This window comes from Tribolium castaneum, chromosome 2, assembly GCF_031307605.1.
Source record: "Tribolium castaneum strain GA2 chromosome 2, icTriCast1.1, whole genome shotgun sequence".
Lineage (NCBI taxonomy): Eukaryota > Metazoa > Arthropoda > Insecta > Coleoptera > Tenebrionidae > Tribolium > Tribolium castaneum.
The window spans coordinates 20308803-20334357 of record NC_087395.1 but is presented as its reverse complement, the minus strand read 5'-3'; the positions used below and the strand labels follow the sequence as shown (position 1 = coordinate 20334357).

The 25555-nt window shown below is 34.5% G+C and overlaps 1 protein-coding gene across 8 annotated transcripts in view; it reads left to right on the top strand.

The window, feature by feature from the left end:
• The window catches only part of Rbp6 (RNA-binding protein 6), a 384381-nt gene that overhangs the window by 327934 nt on the left and 30892 nt on the right, over window positions 1-25555 (top strand). The gene's annotated exons all lie outside the window — the stretch shown is intronic.

The following is a 25555-nucleotide window of genomic DNA, read 5'->3' as shown; positions in this document are numbered from 1 at the left end:
TCCCGTCGTCTGTCGCTATACGAAAATGTCACCGTGATCACTACTGACGTAAATGTTATCTAACATTGCAAAGATCGTTTCAATTATTGAAATGCATTCTTCCAACTTTTATCCCAAGTTTCGCGGGGACTCCGCGTCTCGCTCACTCCATCATCCGACCCCCGTCTCTTCGACGTACTTTACCATCAAAATCCGACTACAAATATATGAAATTGGCGTTGTGCCGCATCCGACATGGCATTTTATTTTTGTTTAGCGGCGGTTTTTCACGAAAACAATGCGGCTGTTTGAACTGTAAGGTTAATTATGTGTTGAAAAGGTGCACGCGTATTGATGGATCGCGAAATTTTCGCCGCCAACAAACTATTTTTAATGTTTATTAATTAATCACGCGGCGCGAAGCCGAAAGATCCGATCATTTATCAAGCGCTCTTGTCGTCCATAAAACCTGTTTTTATTAACAATCCGATATTTCCGTTGATTGGATCAAAGAGGGAAGGGAGGAAGTGGAAAAAAGAGATGAGGGCGAAGACGGTTTCAGAGGGGATAATATGTATAAGAGAGCAAGATAATTTAACTTCCAGCTAGATAGAAACTGAGAATTTAACTCGGATGAATGAAGAGGATAAGTAGAACAGCAGGGGATAAAGCCCCGGATCAACCGGACTGGTCAAAGTTGCTGCTCTCTATTTCAATCTACAATTCCGCTTCGAAGATATATTGCCGGATTATGGATGGGTGGCGATTGTAATTTTTTATTTCACTTGACCCGCTAAATGTGCGGGAAAAACTTTTTTCGTTACACACGCAAGCCGTAAATTCTGCATATACCCTATTGCGTTCTAGCCAAAATTAGGTTGGCTCTTCTAGTCATTTTTTACTTTATTTGTCAAATGTTTTCTTATATTGTGTTAAAATGAATTAATTGAAAGATTATGCAAAATGTTAGGAAAGAAAAATTTAAAAAAAATTTACAACGAAGCATGGATGATGGTTCAGTAAGTAAAAAGCATAATCTTGCTAGAATCAAGAATTTATTAATAAAAATTTGGAATGTTTTACAAAAAATTGTTTCTTTTTGGTAAATCAAAAATCATTTAAAATTAACAAAGTTTTTAGTCATGCGCATAGTTTTAAACAACTGAATTATCTTGCACCTTGGAGGGCGCCACTGAGCTAGGTCGAAAACAGTAACCATAAATAGCGGTAAAATGTACATTCGGATATTTTGAACGTTGTACGAATTTTGAGGCTTCACAATTATTGCATTGACTATGCGGGATGACTATTGTATTTTTGGTGCCAGAAACGAATGTTGACAAATTAGAGATGACGAGGAAAACACGAATAAGGAATGACTGTTTGGTTCACCTTCTTTATTGGAAAAGTATTACAAATACATAGAAACGCCTACCTTTTGGAACAATTTATACTTAAATATATCAGCAGTTGTTAATCTTAATTGTAGATTTGTAGATTTAACAAAGTATTTATTGATTTTTTCAGTGGAAAAATTCTAACGTAAAATTTACACACTTCACTAATTTATTATTAGTTTTTTGAGTCCAACATGTGTTCGCTGTGATCCATTACTTATAGAGTTTAATTACACAACTGTTTAGTAACACTTTGTAATCAAAATTTAAACCTTTTTCACTTTTTATCTACTCTCAAATTCCAACAATAAATACTTTATATCACGAAAAACCGCAGAACCAAAGTCAAAGCTAGTATTTACCACTACTCATTTTTAAAGTGATTCTCTCTGATGTAAATAGTTAACACTATACACGCAAAATTGTTAAACTATTCATTAAATATCAATTAAATGCGAAATTAGGAAAATTCGTTTTCAACATAGTTCAAAAGTCATCACCAGAAGCCATCTAGTTAATTTTATTTCCGAATACTACCTCAAAAGTGTGTATTAGCTGTTTCCAAACCATAAAAACGCCAACGTCGCACCTCTCTCAAAATTAGCTAATACACAATGTGTTCAATAATGGTTGTTCATAAAAACATCTATGAAATTTGAACGTAATGTACCGCTTAATTTAAAGTGTGAATACCGTCAAACTGACAGATCCGTCAAAATAATGCAAAAAGGCTTTGAATCCAAAAATTAAAAAATACACAACAACAAAAATCACGAAAATAAAAACACAATTTTAAACAAACTTTACACTTGAAACAACTTTGTCGAAAAATGCAAAAAAGTGGGTAAAAACCTAGTTTTAAGATTTGACAGAGAAACTAAAATAGTCATTTTGACGAAGCGGCACATTGAATTTAAATTCCCTAGTCAACTTGATCAACAACCATTTTTGCACACATTGTATTATTCATGAACTTTAAAAAAATAATAGCTAATGAAATTTACAGTTTCAATGAGAGATCAAGCCATTAATAACCATTTAACAATTTTATGAATCTTATTAAAAAAATATTTGGTAAAATGCGACGTTGGCGTTTTTATAGTTTTGAAACAACTAATAGTTAGAATATCTACTTTTCAGAGCAGAAAAAATTTAAAACGATTAACATTGAACGTCAAAAATGATATTAACACTAGTCGTTTAAATTAAATACACTAGAAATTTCAATAAAGCTACACATTTTTAGAACAGAGTGGATTAATTACCTATTAGATGTTTCAAAACTATAAAATCGCCAACATCGCATTTTACCAAATTATTTTTTTGGAAGGTTGATAAAAATGTAAAAATTTTATTTATGCTTAGATCTCTCATTGAAACTAAATTATATTAGCTATTAGTTTGTTGAAGTACATAAATAATTTATAACAACTAATTTTGTGAGATAATGCCGAGGGTGGTGAAACACCTATTATGTTATTTGACTCATGTGAACAGATAATAGTATATTGAAATGACTTTAATTTCCAAAAACTATCATTTTCTTAACTGTCAATAAATGTCTTGACAAAGGTGATCAGTATAGGTAACCCCAAATATAAAGAAAATTTTCTAAGGATACTTGGTTGTGGCGGAAAGTTAAAGAATCGTAGTTTTTTGTGGTACACTCCCTTCACAGTCCTATACTATCCACAGAAATGTGTGACAGCTTGTTACTGTTATTTTTATAACGCCATCTAGAAGACAAGTGGCCGTTCTTTTTATATCGACGCCCATAATTAGGGCATTTGCTGCCTTTTTTCTCGTCGGACTAATTTGGCAAAGTGGCCAGGATTCGTTTTATTTAAAAATTCACGAGCTGTGGCGCTATTAACCGGGTCGAGGAGTTGAGCACCCGTCTAATGATAGGATATTAGAGTGTGTATAATATCAGGTGGACGGGAAGGCATTAAAGCGATTACCGACGACGCTAATGTAGCGGCACCAGTAATTAAATCGCAGCAAGGGTAAAGACGACGACGACGACTACCTCCGAATTTTAACACACATTCAACACTTCTCCACAATATAACGCAATATCAATGAAATACGGTTCCTGGTCGACCGGAAGTGGGATAGATATCCACATCCATTACACAACAGATAACAATGGGCCGGTTTAATTCACTTTTGTCCCCGGTTAAACAGTTTCCTTTGTTCGGATTATATTTACGTGTATTTGCTCGATTTATGTGTCGCCTTAAACGCCCAGTTCCTACTTTTACTGGAAGGACACCGCGTTTATCTTTTTATTAGTGTTAATGGACGCCTGCCTTCAACACTTTTTGCACACTCCATCATTCACACCACTAATCCAATTTCCGTGAGCCCGCCGTGCCCATCCAAGGAACCCTCCAAGGATTTTCTTACGGCGGTTATTAGACAAACGGTATTCGTTTTTTCTTTCTGTTACACATCTTGCTATTTGTTTATTTAAATTATTTTAAACTCAGATGAGTGAATAAATAACGGAAGAGAAAAAGTAAGACGGTATTGTAGCTGTGCCTCGCCTGCTTTAAGCTTTATTTGTCTGAAGCCTTGCCAGTGTTCATCTTTTGAAACGCAGCTACGATCATCGTTTGGGGAAGCGAAAGGGCTTCTATTTTTCTAACCGATGCTGTGTCGCGTAAAATTGAAGATAATAAGCACAAAAAACATTGCGCGCTTTATATCTGTATCCAGCAAATGTACCTAAGGATTTGTAAAGTGCCCTCTGAAATTGCAATCATCACTCACGCCATAACGGGTGACCCTCATAAAGAAGTTTAAACAAATTTTTGTTTACATTTAGAAATAGCGTGTGCGTGTTACAGTTCTTGTCCTGGACAGTAAAATTAATGAACAACGTATTTACGAAGCTTCGCGTGCTTTCCAGAACTTAGTTATTTCCTTCCATTAATATTCGTGAAAGTGTGCAGATATGTGCGGTAGAAAGAAACAGGGGCAGGAGATAATTTGGTAATTGTTTTATCATGTCAGCAAATTTTGTTTTATTTTCCACCATCAATAAATCCAGCATGGGTTTTCGAATAAAAACCAAAGGTTGATGTTTTGCCGGTCCAAACAGATTCGTTCTCGGCGGATTTGATAATAACCAAATAATTACATTAGGCCGTATTAATACGCACAAGCGAGGTAAATTTAAACCAAACATACTAAAACCTTTTCAGCCATTAAATATCCCCAGAGGCCGGAACACTTTATTTGGATTGAATGCGTTAGAAAACAATCCTTTGTAAAATCTACTTACTTTACACAAGCGCACGAACAAAAAACCAATGTTGCGTTGCTCTTTTCGGAACGAAATACAAGCGGAAGCGGTGGGCCATACATACACTCTTCAGATTGTGTAAAAACCTAAATTTTGATACAAATTATAACGGCCATGGCGGTTATCGATCAGATAGGTGTAATGAAGACAGTGTTAATGTCATAAAAAAAGAAAAAATTGGTAATAAAATATGAGAATTTCTTATTCTTTTAAGATTTGAATTTTTTCGATAAACAATGCTTCAACAGTATCGATGTCGTAGGCTAATAGTAAAATCAGGCGTATTATAAAAGCCTAGTCAATCCACTCTCTACTGTAGTTAGGTAGTTTAATAAAATTGCACCTCAAATTTAAATTTATTTGTCTACAAAAAGTTTTTTTATATCTTAAGAACTGTAAAAATTCTGATAAGGCAAGTTGTTATTTTTACTTATTTTTAGTTCTACTATCCTTGCTATCACCGTCTGAAATACCTATTTGCACAACTATCAATTCACCATGTAGTATTTTGATTTTGATGATTAATTTATTTTCTACACTTATCAATTAGCAGAGGAAAATTTTTGTAGTTTTTGATAACACAACCCTTTATTAATGTGTTTTGTGTCTGTGTCTATATCTTCCAGGATTTTAAAATGATAATTTATAATATAATGTTCAAAGCATAAATTTTAATATTACTAACTTGCGCATTATAATACTCCTAAATAGTTCAGGTTCGTTTCAGTCGTAGTGTAAAAGAACCATAGGTATTTTACAATAAAACGAAAACTGGTTAAGCGTTTTATAATAATTCTAAAATTTTCAGTCGCGTTATAAAAAACTGACATTTATTCATTCATTTACAATTTGCCCAGTCGTTTACAATATAACTAGGCTTTTTATAATACGCTTACCTATTAGCCTACGACATCGACACTTTTTGAATCTTTATAAGTAAACAAAAACGTTTTTGGTAGAAATAATAATGAACTCAGATTTAATAATGGATTAATGCACATTTATCTAATTAACGGTTTATTTTGTACAACTTTATCTTAGCTTAAATATAAATTATTAAATCAATCGTAAAGTTTTGGCCAATTTTGGAAAGAAAAAAATGAGAGGACCAGGAAGCCTTGCACAATTGAAATTTGGGCTTCTGATGTCTCTTGTTTTCCACATTAGATTTTTTTAATTCCGAAGGCACAATTTTATGACTCTTTAAAATAAATGCTCTTATCAAACATTCTTGTGTGATGTATGCAGGCGTGGTGCCGGGATTGTGGTAGAGAGCATCTGGTGCAAGTGTTTCCATGATGGAGTAAGTTGTAAGTGCAAAGCGGAGCCACAAGTTTGGGTGGAGTGTTTATAGGTAAAGTTGTGGCTGTTTCGATGGTTCATAGAGTTCGATTATGCCGTTGCAATTGTGTTTGGAGCGGGTTAGAATGCAGGCAGCATGTAAATAGTGTCTAGTCAGGAGCAAGAGTAAACTGCCTAAATTGGTTCATTGGCTTAACTACATAATAATTCAAGACCTGGCAAACATGTCATATTCAGGTATACAATCGTGGGAAGTCGGATGGTTTCTGCTTTAGGGCTAAATAATTAATACCATTCGATAGCAGTTAATGTGGAACTATTGCATAATGCATGATTGCAGACCAAACTGGAACTTGCACTAATGAAACAGTTGAGGCTCATACACATCCATTACGTGGTGGGCTCAAGTTTGACCCAGGTATTCACACAATCCTGCCTCTGTCTCATTAATTTGACTGTGACGGCAAGACTATTGAGGATTTGCGCTCCTCCGCGAGAATTGCCACTGTTTGTTATTGATATAGTTAAATTCCCATGTCGTCCGGTCTTTGTAACGAGGGTAGAACGAACGTCTGCCGCCGCTTTACTTCCTACTCCACTGCTGGCTTAACCTGGCAGATGCTAGGCGGATTTATGGATTAATTTGACAGAATCCCATCGGATCGCACCTCCCACTTGTAATAGATCGCTGCGGTCATATTTCTAAACCATTACGTCCGAAGAGGTGCGAAAAAACCCTTTGTTCTAACAAGCCAGATCATTATCCTTAACTCCGGCACATTTCACCGCCTAACAAGCAGCAATAATGTGCATGTGTGTGTGCGGTGCAATCCTGACACTGCATGTGTCCGCTCATTAATTCGTGTTTATAACCGCGCTTCACAACCGCAGCCAGTCGTCCAGCCGACGCTTGATTTGCGGTGTGTTCTGTGTGTACGTATATTTGTTGAATAAATTGCCTTCTGTGCACGCATGTATATTTAATTGATCATTATGTCCAGTTTTACATGCAGAAATTAAAGCCGCCACTGTGCATAACATCATCCGCACTGATTGGATTTCGAACGCAAATAAACAACGACCGCAACACATTATCGCAGCACTAATAGCGTTTGTTCTTCAGATAGTTGACCTCTCGGTTCTCACATCAAAAGGCGCTCTTTTGTTTTCATAATTCGGGAGTTTTCACCAGACGCGAGCTCTTTACTCGATCGCAGAGTCAGTCCAACAAAAAATGGGTCCTTCGAGCCGGATGACCACACTCCTACGACAGTAACTATTACGTTTATGACAAGACAATGAGCACAATGTTATACAGTAAAACCTCCCTTAATGGACACCTCCCGATAACGGACATTTTTGTAAGAACGGAACAAATGACTTGAAAAATAATGTAAAATAACTTCTCTACAACGGATCCCCTGTATAAAGGACGCGGAAAAAAAATTCCCAATTACCAGAATATATAAATTTACCTCTTAAACGGGCAGACCGAAAAAGTAGTAGTGCAAAGAACGAATGGATTATGTAGAATTGGATGAAGAAGTTTATACCGAAAATTCAGAATTAAATATCGATGAATGTAGGCATACAAAAATTTTTCGAAAAATTAGATGAAACGATTGATAAAAACGATAGTGATAAAGAGACAACTTGCTTTAGCACCACAGTAAACTCATCCTGTCTGAATATTTTGAAGTTTTTTTTGTAAAAAATATATTTGCTGATGTTTTAAATTTGAATATCTTTGGTAGGCAGTTTATTAAATGATGCTTTTCTGTCCTATAAACAGCGCTTTATTTCAAATTTTGAATTCAAATTTTTTGAATAATTAACAAATCCAGTATACCTTTTGTGGTCTCTTTGTTACACTCCTATGTCACATTCCTGCACCCTTTTCTTCATTAAAAAAAAAACAAGTTTTTGGCTCACCTCCCATTAGTGGACACCCTCCACAACGGACAATTAAAGATCCCTCATCGGTGTCCGTTGTTGAGAGGTTTGCGTTATTATAAAATGCTTAATTAGAATAATAATACTGAAAATCAAAGTTTTAAAAAGAATTCTAAGACAAGTGTGTAAAAATGTTATATGCTTGAATTATGCCACTAGTTACTGAAATTTTATAGTTTTAAACTGATAATGCTGAAGATATTTGTTTTTTTACGAGCGTACGACCACCTACTTATTATGGTTACCCTGTAGTCGGCGTCAGTGCAGTTTTTGCAGTTTGCAGAGCAAGTGCTCAACTTGAGACGACAGAGACATCTCTTGGTGGTATCGTGCTGTTTCGAGCCCGTATAAAAGAACCTACTCTATTGATTTTACATTCTTCATAATAGTTTCTGGTTCATATGACAGTAATAAAGAGTCCTCAAACTCGCAGTTTTATGTACCGTATGTTTAGAAAAGATAATCGATGACAAATCAGAAACGACGCCTGAAAAATTATATTTTCGGTTGAATAGATTTCAAAAAGATGTGAAATCTAATCGATTTTTTCCATTCTTTATCATCAGATTCAATGCCGAAGCAGGCAAGCTTATACCTAGAGATTATTTCTTAGTGTTACACAATCGGCTATTAAAGAGGGTATCGAAGTTTTTTCATCTATGTAATTCGCCGTCGAAACTGATTGAGGAGGGTTTATTCGAGAACAAAACAATGGTCCAGATTGGTCGTGATTGACGCAGGATTCTCGGCAAAAAATCGGTCAAGATTAACCGGTGACAGTACGTTTAGTGATGTAATTATGACCCAATATCCATGATAATTCTAATGCAGAGAGTGGAAACGGCACAAGCATCGTTTGGAATCCCCCAAGCGAGCACAGTCAACCGTCAATAACGATACGACAAATAAATTGAATCTAGTGGTCTATGGAATAGCATGTTGTGTCGCACGGGGCTTCACCCGTCACACATCATCCCTGTAATATCGAATTAAATTAGCAACACTGTGGGACACACGTGATCGACTGACCGGAACGTATTATTATTACTAATTTGCGGAGCGTCTGCATTATTATTATTTCTTGCGCGAAAAAGGGATAAATTCGACCTTGAACTTATGACTCCTGATATAAAATGTTTTACGCTCCAAAATTTCAAAAGCATTAACTTGGGTTTTTATCTAAACCTTTCATATTTTATGACGTTGGTGAAGTGACGTTAGTGTAAAATGTAGCATCGATGCGTGGGTTTCGAATATGTATACAACGAATAATGGAATAAAACTGCTATATCGTCTCATTGTTTCGCTAAATTATTATAGATCGAAACGTCAGTGGGTGAAATAGACGCATAAATTATTTCATTGTTGACTGAATTCTGCAGACACAATTCGCTTCGAACTATGTTGTTTCGAATAGTTAATTAGTGTAGGGAAAGGAATGTGAAAGTCAACGAAACTTAAAAAGTCGGGACTTTACTATTAATCACCTTTAGAGACCCATGTAAGAATCACCCCTAGCAAAAATTTCCTTTTTGGCAAAATGTCCCATCCTCTTGCTCCCTTAAGCAGGAATTTCCTCATTTTGTTGGTAAGACTTGGGGAACCTTTTAAATTATTGATGAATTTTCAGTTGTCTTATATCCGGTCGGCCTAAAAATAATGTGCTCTATGCCCCGGCACAATGTGTAAATCGCGGGCTTTGGCAAAAAATCGTTTGAAAAGCGTTCTAATGAAACGGCTGGCGCACTTTCCCCCTCTCATTGTTCATCCTTCCAATTAATCGGTGCTTATGCCAATATGTCACCCGGGCTCGTCAACGAAGGCGCCCCTGGTGTGATGGCCCGTCGTTAATTTAATCACTATTTATTCTCGTATAGACAACCGCCAATCGTTATATACCCATATGCCCAGGGCAAAGAGGGCAATTTCCGATTCGCTTAAGCGATGGCAGATGGTGTGCGAACCGCCATATTCTCACTTTACTCTCTACAAAATGACCATTTGAATATTTAATCCGCTTTTATTAGCCGATGATTTCAGTGCGATACCTACACCGAAATTCTATCAGCCAAGCTGTGTGTACTTTTCATTTTAATCGAGTTTTGGATATTCTACTTGGTTTAAATATTTAAATATTTTCATCGGTCCGGCCGTTTGTTGACATAGAATAGCTTCGCTTCCGATATGTTATATTGGTGATTGGAATCTGCAATGATATTTTATTACAAAGTCGCCAAAACGCAACATAAATCAGGTGTATCTATCAACACATGTGTGTATTGTGCGTTCTGTGACGTAAAGCAAAGGCTATCAAAAGGTCGACGCACAACAATACATAAAAAACTGCTGAATTGGTTGGGGGAGGAGGTTCCGGAATCAGTCCACCTTCTGTCAAGGGTGTAATTTATGATGTGATAGTCGAGATGGTTCAACGTTACATTCATCATTAGGGTCAGAGAAATAAACCCACAATCTGAACACCTAGAAAAAATATTTCTCACGAAATCATGTACAATGTTTCGTTACCCAGATTTTCTTTAATTGGCGACCCTTTTTGCCAACACTGCACCAATAAAACAGCCGATTACGACTAGATTATTTATGAAGAGTTGAAAACTAAATCTGAAAACCTTTTTCACTTCTCATTAGCAAAATTGTGGAGTGTAGTACCGTATATTGATCTTTTCGTTGATATTGATACATTGACACGTAGTGAACAATATTGCAGTAAGCAACTTTCTCGTATGTTATGGCCTTTTTAACTTCCCTGAAAACGTAAATCACTACGTATAACGTAAAAGAGATCTGTTTTCAAAAACAGCTAAGCTTCAAGTTTACATTGTGGTGTTCCAGGCTTTTGAAAATAAACTCAAGAGTCAGACCGTTAAGTTTCTACTTTTTAAGAGTTCTGTTGACCATTCTTTGAAGACGATGACTAGCGATGAATAGAGCTAATGTTCTGCTAAAATGTCTTTCTAAATAAATTGGTCAAAAAATTGCTCCAAAAAGCGTAGTACGTGATAACAGATCAGAATGTCATTTTTTTAATTCTTAGTTTAGTCACTATACTAAAAGAGTTTAATTTAGGGATGTATGTTAATTTTCGAACATGGTACAGATGAGCTAAATTCTTAAGAGAGATAATAATATAAATGTTAGAGAGTGTAAAAAAATGACTAACCAGGAAGAATTCTTTGTTAGATTGCTACATAAATGATCTAGCATTAATTTATTACAGGAGTTTAATGTTTATTCCTCATGCTGAGAATGTTTTTATTGTAAGAAATAGGTCGTATTATCGCTACATCTATCCGTATTTTGTTAAATTCATTTATATCTGATCAAAATTAGAGTATTGTTGCAATATTTGGTATACACATCATCAGGTGTACATCAGTTTATTAAAAAGTGTGTTCCGGAGATTTTCTATATTTATATTTTCTATATATGCGGAGACTAAGGTTTTTTATTACAATTTCAAAAAGCTGAATATAATGCTACAGTGTTTTCAAAAAATGTTACTTATCTAATTGACTATGGAATTCAAATTCAATGTGCCGCTTCTTCCAAATAACTATTATAGTTTTTTTGGATTTTTCGGCAAAGTTGTTTGTCTTGATTTTTGTTTTATATTTTCATGATTTTTGTTGTTGTGTATTTTTTCATCTTTGAATTCGAAACCTTGTGCATTATTTTGACGGATCTGTAGTGACAGGTCAAAGTGTTGACGTCATTCACAATTTAAATTAAGCGGTACATTCGTATTATTGTCTATCTGGTCGTAAGTCTGCCTAAACCTGGATATTAATCAGTCACTTAATAAATTTTTGGGAGATAATCTATTCTACAATTTCACTTTGGGTTCCACCATTTTTTTTTCTCAAGTGGTTTTCATCAGAGCTGATAAAATTAGTTTATGGGAAGTAAAACCTACATAAGACAATTTAAAACAACTAATTTTTATAAGTATATAAAGCTTTTATTAACATCAGAAGATTATGTAAATCGAAACCTACAGATCTTCATAGAGAGTATACATAATGTCACACATTAGTCCTGGCCTTAGGTCATTTTGGAAATTTATTTGCGACAATAAAAATCACAATTCATATTTTAGTTCAATGTGCCTAAGATACTAGTAAATTACCATGTAATCCAATCGATATCGGAAATTTATTTCCAAATTTTTTTGCTCTACATTTGAGTCAAATAATTCGACTTTTAAGAATTAAGGGTATGTAATGAAAGTAACCCTAATTTTTCTGTATTCGTACGTAGGGTTTTTTGTGATATTTTGGATTTGAAAGTTTCTGATAACAAAGGTCTTGATAACATTCCTTCGATGTTCTGGTGTCTAGTAATTTTAACATCGTCTATTTATTACTTATTCAACTTATTTATTTTGGAAAATAGCATTTTTATTCCTATTTTCGAATCTAGTTGTTGTGAATTTGTCTCTAACTACAGGGGTGTCTCCATACTCTCGGCACCTCCTAACCCTTTTGACTTCTTGATGTCGGAACAAATTTAACAGGCCTGCACACTTCTCATTTGTGAAAATCTCCATTGTTCTTCAGGTCGTTTGACAACAACCAATCTATTACTTACCAGAACCAGAACGCTTTTGAAAATGGTCATCAAGTTGATTCTGTCTGTACTGATTTTACCAAGGCGTTTGATTTAAAAATTAGAAGTTAGCTATGTGGTTTGGTTCTTTGTTTACAGACCAGGTAAAGGTGAGAATGCTGTTTATTGAAATAGGAAATTACATTTTTCAACCTCTATTAGTAAATTCAGGAGCATCACAAGGATTTCAATGTGATCTACTATTTTTTAATTCTTTATAAATGAGCGGTATTTGTAACGATCTTCTAGAATTTTTTGCAGATGTTGCTAAAATTTACATGGTGCCAAATTCTGTTAATAGAAAAACCTGTTTCATTCTTACAAAAGCAATTTAATAATTGGTGTTAAAATGAAGAAATTGCTTTCTTCTACATCTGTCGCTTTTTTAGGGGACATTGCTTGGTTAATTTAAATAGTTTTGTTCTTTAGTTTTGTTCAGAATTATCTTAAACATTTTTCAGTTACGTCCCGAAGAAGTTAATTAGCGTGATGCGATTGTTACACAATTTGGAACATTTATTGCCTACTTAACTAGTACTAGCGTTCGGATTTCAGTTGTATATTATAAATAAATCATGGTGATTTAATGCGAGAACTAAAAATACTCATCTCGAGCAGAAGAGGGAAGAATTGAATAGGAATCCCACGTGATTCGCGCAAATCATGTAAGTTGTCTCGAGTTAATCATTAATGAGGAAACCTCAAATATATAGAGCAGCAACCGCACATGCTGAGAAATTATGGCTGAATCTGGATTCACAAGGCGAATGAAGAGACGTTGAATTGGAGCGGTGTACGACGAATCAGTGGAGCGCATTGCAACACAGTTTAGCAATTAAGGAGATATATCATGGACAGATAGTGGAGTGTGTATCTGCACGCATGCCTGTTTCGAGGGTGCTCGCATTTGATATGCATACACTCACGCAATATTTAGATACTCGCCGGTAATTTACAACGCAGCAGGTGTTCTGATGCAGTGCAATAAACCTCTGAAAAAACCTAAAGAAATTTCCCGAAATTCGGTTCGGATTTATGAAGGTCGGTCGGGGGGCGCACGGCTGTACAAAACGCGGATTAGGGCACCAGTTTAACTAATATAATGGCGGTCCGACCCTGCTATCCGGCAGTAAGCCCTAAATAACACCCAGAAAGTTAGAAACGGATACTCAGTTGGTCTCGCGTCTATGTGTCTCTGTGGTGCGGCCATCCGCATCTAAAGCTGCCACCACATTCCACTGATCTTTTGATAGCGCGAAAGGGAGATATATTCAGTCGAGATTCCGTAAAAACGTCCCGACTAACTTCGGTTTCAAAGTTGCTCGAAGCCGACCACACTCGGACCTCTCAAAGAGGATACTCGCCATCGCATCGCAAATGTCAATATCGTACGAAATTCACGAAACCCATTAATCCTTTTGCCAGATTAAATTTTCGCAACAAAGCCTCGCGCAGATAATGGCGTTTGCTTGTACGGTGGACCAGGAGTAATCGCGTCGGTCAACTTTGCAATACGTTTTTTCTACTATTTATCGTCAAGATTCAGACTTCTGGAACAGTTTCCAAATACCAAAAAAGGCTACAAGGCATTTGCATTTTTGGTGTTACATTGGATTTTGGCAACATAATCTCAAGAAAAGCCACCAATTAAAAGGGAAAATACTTAATGCTGAAAGGTTAAAACACAAATATACATTCAGGTTTTTATTTTACTGAACATTACTGAACCGAAAAATGCAAAAAAGTGAGTAAAAAGCTAAGATTTGACAGAAATACGACAATAGTCGTTTGGAGGAAGCGGCACATTGAATTTGAATTCCATTGTCAACTTGATCAACAAGCATTTTTGAACACATTGTAGAAACGCCAAAGTTCAGCAAAATAAAGTCTTCACTGTATACTTACAAAGTGATATACCTACATTTCTTGCGAGTTTCCCTTAAACTCGCTTTTATTTTGGTCGGTTGCGTCAACGATACACATACGATGGTCAAAGATTACCCTAAAACAATGAAAGTTACCTCAAAAACCTTACGATACCTTTACTTTTTGACACCTCTAAATGTTTTTTTTTCTAATTTAAGTTAATTGGTACCTATATGAATAAATCATAGAGAAACGGTCAGAAATGTGAAGAAATAACCAAAAGGTGGCCCAAAATCTCTTAAATTCAGATCTATTATGAGGTAAATTTAAAAAATTCAAAATTAGGACATCAATTATAACAAAAATACAGAATGTACAATAGGTACTGACATACCTATACTCGTACGTGTTCGTAACATAATATGAATTATTTTGTGTTAAATTCAACGTTTTACTGCATAATTCTCTTCTGACTGAATTGCTTTTTGGTAAAAATCTATGGAAATCAAACTAAAATTTAATTTATTTCTTATGAGGACTTGAATTTGGTTAAAATGAGATAATTTTGTTACAACTTAAGTTATTTTTTGTTTTGTGGCAAAATATTGGACACTATCGGAACATACAAGTAAAATAGAACAAAACGTCGGTAAAAATCAAGACAATTGGTCATCTTAATTTATTATTGACTATCAAAAACAAGAAATTTGTCGTGCTATTTCATAAAATGGGTCTTCATTACTGGCCACTTTAACCTAGAAAACTATTTAAAAAGAACATAAAACCACTAAAAAAGCCAAAAACCTTATAGAAATTCCTCGGTTATCAACATTTCAAAATGACCTTATTTGTGTATTTCGTAATTAATCGAAAGTTATTCTAGTTAATTGATTAACTAGGTTAACTAGTCCCTAAAGAAGCCATTTTATGCAGCTAAAGAACCTGGTTTTCGTTACAGATATCTTAATGGAGTGATTTTGCTTTGTTACATGATGGCGTTGTTATAAAAAAAAACACTTTTTCTCCTAACAAAGTTAAACCTACCTATTACCTGTTTGGGTGTCTGTAACACCAAATTTATTTTTATTAGTGTGTCTACATTTCTTACTAGTATTACTGATATTGATCACATTTTTAATCAAACAGTAGAATGTTTTCAAAATTTTTTTATTTGAATTCAATTAATTTTATTCTTCGACACTGTCAAAATTTACGATTTTTCTCCTGTGTAAGGAAGTTTTGACCTGTTTGGCATTTTTAAATACGAAACTTCAGATTATTTTAACAAATTTAAAGCAATTTTAAGCTTCGTTGAGTATAATTCGTTTCATTTATTTCACCTTGTGGATGATAAACCACTTGTTTTCACTCCTAGTTTAATATTCTACTCGTAAAATAAAGCGTCCGATTTCCACTCAATTAAATAAATAACTATTTATTCATCGTTTATTTAAATGAGTCTATTGGGTATTTATTTAAATTAAGCTACTTAAGATGTAAAACATTACCAAACTTCGAATATCTAGATGCTAGGATACAACACATCGTACAAATATAACGTAACCGTTTTCGTTAGTTCTATATTTACGTCGCCAGATAGCGCTAAACAAACTTTCACCGATTTACGCACCGTTCTATTTTTCGTGGGTTTACTGCAAAAAGTAGCCAAATCAGACATTTATTTCTCTAAGTTTTACGTTAGCACGACCACATTTTTTCGGAATACTATAAAACATACTCGGATTTCTGCACACAACTTCAATAAAAATATGTCTTTTGTAATTTTCTACCATAAGTGTATCTGCTGAAAAACAACACAAATTTTATAAAAACATTATACAAATTGAAGTTGTAAAAAGGTTTAATTTTTATCTTGGTCAGGTCAGTTTTTGCAGTAGACCTACGATTTTTTCAAAACTGGTGAATATTATTGAAGAGTCATAGTTGTAGGGAATTACGTTTTCTTCAAAAAAATTTTTAACAATTCATGTTTAAAATGTCTTTTTCTTGACCGTTTGTTAATATTAATACTCAATAATGATTTTGTCCCAAAATGGGTGTAGTATGAATTTATAAACACTATTTTTCATAACGTAACTCTGTTTGTGATTTTGACGCATAAAAAGTTTATTCCTGTGTCAAGAGGGGTCTAAAACTTAAAGAACGCTTTACAATTCATCACCTACCGCTTTCGAGTCAGCAAGTAATGTAGGTACATAAATTGCCCCCTAAGACTTTGTATTATACCTACCCGTAAAGAAAAGTTGGCATTATCTGCTCGTGATTCTGTTCCGAAACACATCACTCACCGATAATGAACAACTCTTCCTTATTCATACTATAATAAAATGTTAGTATTACTCGAAAACTAGAAGAAATTTTGAAAAATATATTCTTGAGAAGTGTTCATACTTCCATACTTTCCATTCGCCTGGTATAAAGTAGCAGCAGCGTAAATCTTGACAGCAATATTGTCTTGGTGGCTGTCTCCTTTTCATTTACCCCCGACGTCGCAAAGACTGCGCAAACACGCAGGTGAGATATGTGCCACCTGGTGTTGTCATTAATCAACGGTGGCACTTGTAATGAATCAATCTTGCGTTAGCGTAGTATGCAATGATACCAAGAGCTTCGCCACGTTCATCACCCTCAAGCGCGCCCTCTCTATGTAGGTACCGATCCAACTATTTATCCGGCATATACAGCTAAGCAGCGCTCGAAAGCCATCCATCTTCATTTCCCGTTCATCTGTGCAAAGCTCAGTTTGTTAATTTGCTACAAAAATGACGATAAATGAAATGGCAATGCTGCTTGTTATCCGATTTCGGTGTAACCTTATTCCATTACATTTGATGAAAGGAAACCGTAAATTGCTGTGAATTTAGTTTTATGACTCGTGACGCACCACAGAAGGCGTGCCAACGGATAGGGGTTGGTGATTTGGTTTCTAGTATTTTTTGTTCTTCCTCTCCTTTTGCTCGTTTCTTTCATTTTAGATTTCATGCGCTCCAACACTATCATGATTGACGAGAAAACGATGAGCTTTTACATAGGACGAGAAAGGAAACGGCTAATCTCACCGCCTCGAAATGTATTTTTTATTTTCACGCCACGCCGTTGGTCGATACACATCACCATAACCACGCCAATGCACCATCGACTTAATCAATTTCAAACCGGCGGAGACTGAAAGAAACCTGCGGTGATCCGCACGGAAAATGATATACACGCTGTTATCAGATTTCAGTTTGCGCCAGACGTTTTCGATATTAGATACAAACAGCAGAAAAACAACAATTTGGCGCATATCTGCTTGTCTAGTTTGCATAATGCCAAAATTCAAAAGTTTACAACTTTGGGTATTGTCAAATAATTTTTTCGTTGCTTGCCATTCCGGAAATTTTAAAGCTCTAAAATTGTTTACTTGTTTCGTTTTTTGGCGCCACATTAGTTCTTGCTTTGTTCCAAGTTCTGTGGTGGATGTAACTTCTCAAGTTATGACAGGGTGAAATCAATCCGAGATAGGTCAGGGGCCCGACTACATGAACTTTGCTTAAGTCATTTCTTTTATTATGTATTTTTTGACGTTGACGTTTACTTTAAAATCGTTTAAAATAAAATCTTTTTACACATTGTTTTTTTTTAAGACAAAAAATAACTTTGGTATGAACTTAATTTCTTGATTTTTACCTTGACTTGACTTGACCTGATCTGGCAAGTCTCTATTTTGCGGATGTTTGTTTTTTTTGAAAATTATTAAAATGTTCTAATAACTTCTATTTTACTTTGTTTTTACAATTTTATGGGTAGACGACGAAGTCATCAAAATAACTCATTTTAGAGCTTATCTTTGCGTGAAATGAGCAACTAATTCGAAGGAACTTTTGTCGAAAAATAAGAAGTTCGAACTTGCTGTCGTGCTGTTTTCTGTATCTGTTACGTATCTTTGAAATAACATAATTTTTATCAAAGCATTTGGTCTATTTTGCGATATCTGGCACTAATTTAACACAAAAAGACCAATTTATTTAAAAGCCAAATTGTTGAGCAGAACATAAATTAAAACTTTGTCTTTTAAAGGAGGTATTCTCACTGAAAAATAAGTTGAATGAAATAAGCTAAAAAATTAAATTTAGATTTTTTTCCAACTTTTTTGCGTCGATTAAAATACAAGGACAAATTTAATTATTTGGTGATTTCTAGTATGTAGGGTATGTTCCATAAAATTCAAACAATTTTTTTTAAAAAAGCTACGCGTGTTCTGTCCAAGCCAGAATAACTCATTTCAGAACATATTTCTGCATAAATTGAACTTTTTTTTCAGTTAAGGCAATTAAATACAAACTTTGAGCTGTAGGTATTATAAAAAAAATAGTAGTTTATTATACAAGTAAAGAAATGTTCGTTATCTGTGCGTGATGTGGTTTTGAAACGAGTGCGGAGTACGAGCTTCAGAAAGGAATCACGAGCAGATAATGCTAACTTTTTTACGTGTATGATACAATGTTCTTTCTTATAGGAACGTTGTGAAATTTTCGTCAAATTTTTTCACCGATAGAATAAAAAAAATCACCATATGGCCACTTTATTTTATTAGTAAGATAAAAAATAACTAAATCAAATAATATACTATAGTAACCACCTCTAGAATAAAGGTGTACTACTTTTACTCATATCTATGGAATAAGCAACAACATTATTAATGCCTATAAGAGAAATTCTTTTATCTTACAGGTGCAGTTTTTTAGGTACATTATATCATTGTTTTCGGTGAGAGAAATTAAATTTCTCTCACAAGAGAGATAAAGGTGTCAGTTCTACTGACAAGTAAGTAAATTGGGGAAAACAATGAAACTGTTTATTTCATAACTTTAACACTATGCTAATGTTACAGACGGATATTTACTTGAATTTTTTGTTGTTTTTTTTACAATGCACCTGTAAGATAAAACGTCGTATATCACACGTGATTTAAATGCTATTAAAAGCTCGTGAGAAATGTGAAATTCTCACTCGCACATAACGAGACATTTCTATCACTTATAATATAATATACTATTTTTAATAAGACACCTTTATACTTAACAAATTTGACGAATTCAATAATTAAAGCAACAGAAAAAGATCAATCACTAAACAATATTTTTAATTTTTTCGATAAATTTACATTTTCGTGGAAGACTAATTTGTTTCTGCATAACAAAGGGGGCTATGTGCCAAAATCAGTAATCCGAGTTATGATGAAAAGTGAATTTTTCTAATATTTTAAATTTAGAACCAAAAAATTTAAAATTTTAAGAAGAGTTTGCTCTATAAATATTTTTTTTAAGTAATACCTAAAATATCATAAAAAAAGATAAATATACTTTTTGGACAAAATTCAGAAAGAGCTTTTGATCGATGTTCTACAGAAAAGGTAATATTTCTTCTAAGTGTTTTTTAGAGTTGATTCTATTTTATCTTTATCATTGGAAAGAAAAATCTCAAGTTGCCTTAGTTTTAAATTTTAAAACCTACTCCTGTAATGTTTTTCCCCGTGTGATTTCTGCATTTACATCATCAAAATAACGCCATAGTTGTCCATAAATCTTAAACTAAACATCCCGTGCTCCTCGGATGCAGGTTAACAACCGCTAGTCTAACCTATATTTAAATTAAACTTCCCAATTTTTAACGTTGCAAGAATTCAGAAGAGAAAACTTTTTTTTTTGTGTTTGGTTCTAGAACCAAAGTGATGATTAGTGATGATTATCTGAAAAAAACTACCTTGGTTATTTTACAACTGTGGTGGTTGTTCGTGCACTTATTGTTACCTCCTTTTGCAAATTTTTATCTTTGAGGATAATTCGATGTCGTTTTTTAAAAAATCTTCGTTGGTCGGGTTTGTGGTTTTAGAATAACGATCCCGGATGAAATGTGAGGGCCCACCTCGGGCAAACTTATTTATTAAATGGCATATCACGGTTCTTCCATGTCTCAAGAATATTACAAACTGATATGAAATATTCTCATTTGAATATAATCCACCTTTATATTGTAGGTAAACTTGCGTGCTGAAGCAATATTAAACAAATACACTTTATATATGAAAGTCATCCAGATGTACATTTGAATACATTTGTACGCAAATGAATTTATTAATTTAGTTTATTTTATCCTCTTTGACGTCGGCAAGGAATTTATTGTATAAACGCAGGGAAACTGGGTTAATAAAATCGGTTTTTTCTATTAAATCGTTTACTTGTATGCACATTCAGTGGCGGTGACATTTATCACGGGATAACTGCAATGTTGTCCAAAAATGTTCACGGGCGACATCCTTTTTTCTGTCACAACAAATCGAACTGGTTGTGTATCACATGGCGTATCCATAATTTAATAAAATGCCTGCATAATCTAGCTAACAGACCGTAACAATATTTGGAACTATCAGCCAATTTCGGAATTGAACTCTGCGCCGCAATGCATTAATATCACGGTCATCAGTTTTGCCCAGAATATATATCAGCCGCTTCCCTTTTTATATCATTAAACCGTGCCAATATTATTTAATAACGGAGATTGGCGCAGATGCTTTAAAAAACATCAAAAAATTCCAACTAATGGCGCATTAGCCCAATTATTTTTCCTACTCTTCATTCATTTTCGAATTTATTCCTTGATACATCAATTTTTGTGAGTGCAGCTAATTCTGCGATAATTAATCACTTCCTTTCTCTCAAAAACTCAAGCTGGATGGAGTGGTGTAGTAAACAGAGTTTAATTTTTGATTCGGTTTTATTACAGCCATGAATCTCGGCCGGATATGGTCTATCCCGACCGGAAGGGTTCGCAATATGTGGTTAAACGCTACAAATATAGATTACCCATTTAGTCTAAAATTTAACATTATGCTTCAAGGCAAAAACACTTGGCCCATTACTTACATTTGTTGCTTCGCAGAAAGCTCGTTGAACATAAAACGGCCAAATAAACTTTTCAGTGGTTTATCAGTTGAAGAAAAACTAGCGGATCGGAGTGAATTCTATCGGATTCGCAGATGTTTATGTTGATGACGGTTCAAAACCTTTCAAAGATATGTATTATAATTTACAAATCCAAGTAAAAAATATTAGTTTTTATCACCAACATAAATTAAACATTTAAAATATAAATATCTGGGGGGCTTACACTAGACACTAGCTAAAACCAAAAAAATGTGTAATTATTTAAATATTACCAATCACGCGAATGACATATCCTTATGTCCAAATAATTAATCAAACAGAATTTGTATACTGATAGAATATACATATACAGTAGATACATGTCAGTACATATAAGTTAATAAAAATATTGCACTTTTTTCTAAATTAAATTGTTCGTTATTTCCTTGCAAGTCAATTCATTTCTTATTTCAAATATTTATAACCGAATTTAAACAGACTAAAAGCTCAACTGTTTTATTTTTCTATGAAAAGCTTATGTTCAAATCACAAGAAAAAAATGTAGCTTTTGATGGCTAGGATGTCTCGAGAGGAAGTGCAAATATTAACTATAAAATTAAATATATTATTAAAAAATAGAAATAAATTGATTTGTGTTTTTAATTTCTTTTTGTGGAATTATTAGTCTCTAAATGCTATCCCAACGGTTTAGATTATATTTTTTATATTTGAAAATACTTATCTCTTTTTGAAAAAATTTGACATGCTGTCATTTTTTCTAATAATCCTTTATCTAATAGTGCAAATTAAATTGTTGTAGAACAGTGTTACTACAGGGACATAAATTGTTTCATAACTTTGGAACACAAAAAGATTTAGTTTTGATATTACTGGAATATGAAAGCTCATTTATTTAGAAGTTTGCCTTTTGTAAATTTTTTGTGTGTATCGTTTACGAGTAACAATAAAATGTGCAAAGATGCAGTCGATATCATCTCAGACATTACAGTGTTTTTTGAAATGTTGTTAAAAAGATTAATTAATGTTTACAGTAGTTTCATTTTCGTTGTGTTCACTTCCTTGTGTAGTTTGGGTGTGATTCACTAGTATACCTCGCTCTTTGAACAGTTTTACCCGTTTAAAAGCAACTTAACCGTAGAAATTTACACTAGGGAGTGTTATTTAAAGAAATTTTTTTGGGTATATTTGGTTATATTAATTTTTTAATTCCAAAATAATTCACAGTTTGTTTGAGAAATTTTTTTGGGGTATACACTCATTTTTTTTATCTGACTAACTTATGACACTGTATTTTGTCATGCCATTTGAACGTTAAGTTTTTTATAAAAAGACAAATTATTGAGATTTCTAATTCGTTAAACCTAGTAACAAGTAATTAGGACCAGTTTCTAAATCGAAATAAAGGAACTTTAGTTAAAGTTAAAGTTGATTTAGGGTCGATTTCTCCAACCTTAGTTAAATTTATTAGAATAGATCCACAGAAACAATTGTTATAATCATAGCAACGATTGTTTTAAATTGTTTATTAAATTTAACCAACTGAAACTGACCTTATAATGTGAAGGCTTTTTCAACATATCCATAGTAATCAGCACATTATAAACAACATTTTTTTTTTGTTCATAGGCGCACTCTTTTGAACAAGGTAGTTCCCTTTGAATGAAACGTGTCCAGCATAGTTCAATCTTATAAATAAAGATCCAACCAAAAATTTCTGAAAATTTATTAAAAAAAATATTCTATAGGGGCAAATTTCTTGATGTGCAAGAATTATGCACTTCTGGAAGAATAGCACCAGAAGAAAATTTGGTGGGTTTCTTCTTTTCTTTTTTCTGTTTCTTCAACATGGATCTTCTTAGGTGTTGTAGACTATAAAATATCCTTTCTGCACGTTATCACGTTATAGCTCTTGTCATATTTGTCTTTGGATTTGGTACATGCAGGCTTGTCTTTCTTTTAATTTTCTATTTTCTTTTGTGTTTCTTCTTTGGTTTTTTTTTCTTTAAAAATTTTAAGACCGCACGAAATTGTTTTTTTATATTTTGTCATCGTCATATTGCATGAAATCTCAAGCTGCTATTCTTATTTATCTACTCTGATGTACACCTTTGCTAAATTGGGGATGGGTCTGTAACTAACCATCCGGACAAATAGAATATTTAAATTCCACATATTTACCTTTACCACTTTTCGATTTTCAAGAGACATCAGCTTCAAAGTAGGTATTATTAATCTAAATAACCTAATCTTAGGTTTTCCACCAGAAAAGTATAGTTTTTGGGCTTTTGGATCTCAAACAGCATTGCACGATTTAACAGTTACGTGTTTTTAGGCTGTGGTGCTACGTGACAAAGTCAGAGTTGTCATGTTTTAGTGCAGTTGATTAGAATGAATTTGACAAGTTTGTTTCATATCGATTTAAATTAATTAGCGTTTTATAATTAATTGTAAAGCTTCACGTGAGGGCTGTTAGCCTTCGCATCTTCACCTTGTCTGTCGTTATTTGCCTGTTTGCATTATAAAACGGGCGCGTTCTACATGGTCGACGCTCCTGAAATATGTATGGGCGACACCTAATTATTGCCGGGCCATAACTGTAATCCCCCAGCCAGAATACCAAATTTTGCCCCGTAAAATTTATGTCGGTGTATACAATGTACTCAGCTTTGCGTTTATATGGACGGTTGTATTATACGAGCTTTAAAATTTCATTAGCCAGAATTAATGTGTTTTTTAACTGAATTAAACTCGTTCGACGCATTTTTCTACCACTCAATCGCGGCGACATTGTGCTATGGAAAGTTGTTGGGAAGTAAAAAATGTAAAAAGGGCCCATCCGAAAGTGTTTCGGCGACACGATGACGCGTAATACATCAGAAAGGAGCCCCCGACTCTCTCGCACAAGTTTCAGCAGTTGCCCTAAAGTGTCGGGGTTCGGGGTAAACAAACACGCAAACTTGGTTCCATTTCCGCGATTCCCTGACGTATCCCCGGACTTTTCCTGATACGATGCAATTGTTTTCGGAAATTGGATGAAGCCTGAAAAATGTCCTATCGTAACACTTGCGGTCACGACGAGAGCGTTAATCCGGTGTATGAAGGCCGACGAAAACATTAAAAAACTCCTCGTGGTAATAGGAGGAAATCGGATTTGGTTCGGATGTGCCGGCGGCAATTTCTTGATGTGTGAGGTTATCCGGGAGTCTCCTCTCGAGGGGCATTTGTCTGTGTGTGGCGTTAACTATGGCGATAAATAACCTCAGGCCTCATCTTAGAGTGGAGTTTACAACAACTCGACGACACGCTGATATGTGAACATAAACAAGACGCACTCGCAATTGAATTAAATGATTATGTCGTTTAGCGTTGTTCTCGCTTCGTCGCCAGATTTCAGCCAGATTTATAAGATTTATAGATTAAATAAATCCGATCCTGTTATGGAATTTACTCGACACCAACAACAGGACGAAAACACGCTCTTGCAATTATTATAATTGCGCAAGATGGATCTCCCACGAGCTTACAGCGCCTTTCTTCATTACAAATGGACTTTTTCCAAACCAAAGAAATAACAACTTGTGACTTTCCTAGCCACGATTTATCTGTGCCCGTATTTCAAATTGTGGAAAACTTTTGCCATGTTATTAGGAGCATTTCGTCCTGAATAGACTTTTAAGAAATCCACCCTATATATTTATTTGATGTTTCCATCCCGGAAAATGGCAATAAATCAAAGATATTGCCTTCAAATACCTAGAGGGGAGCTCGCAAAGGCCAACACACAAAGAAGGAGGGCATCGATTCGGTGGTTCTTGGACACAGCAGGAATTATGGCAACAACCTTTAAAGGTGAACAGCCCCCTACGTGATTGACCTTTGCATTACGGTCGCATTAAAAATTTCGCCGAAAAGACATAATGCAGTGTAGTGTTGGGAGCAGCTGGATTACGTAATAAAAGCAAATATTTAAGTGCTGTTTAAGTACGAGACATTCAATTACGGACTGCTTTATTCGTCGAGCGACTAGGAAGTGGCTCACTGTTGAGTTTGATTCAATTATGCCGAAACGGGCTTGTTTTTAATTTGCCTCATCAGCGTCTCTAATTACCGTTTTCTCGATGATTTTCGCTCGTCGGGTTCAGATGGAAAAAGGGATGCGCACCGGCCTTCGAGCT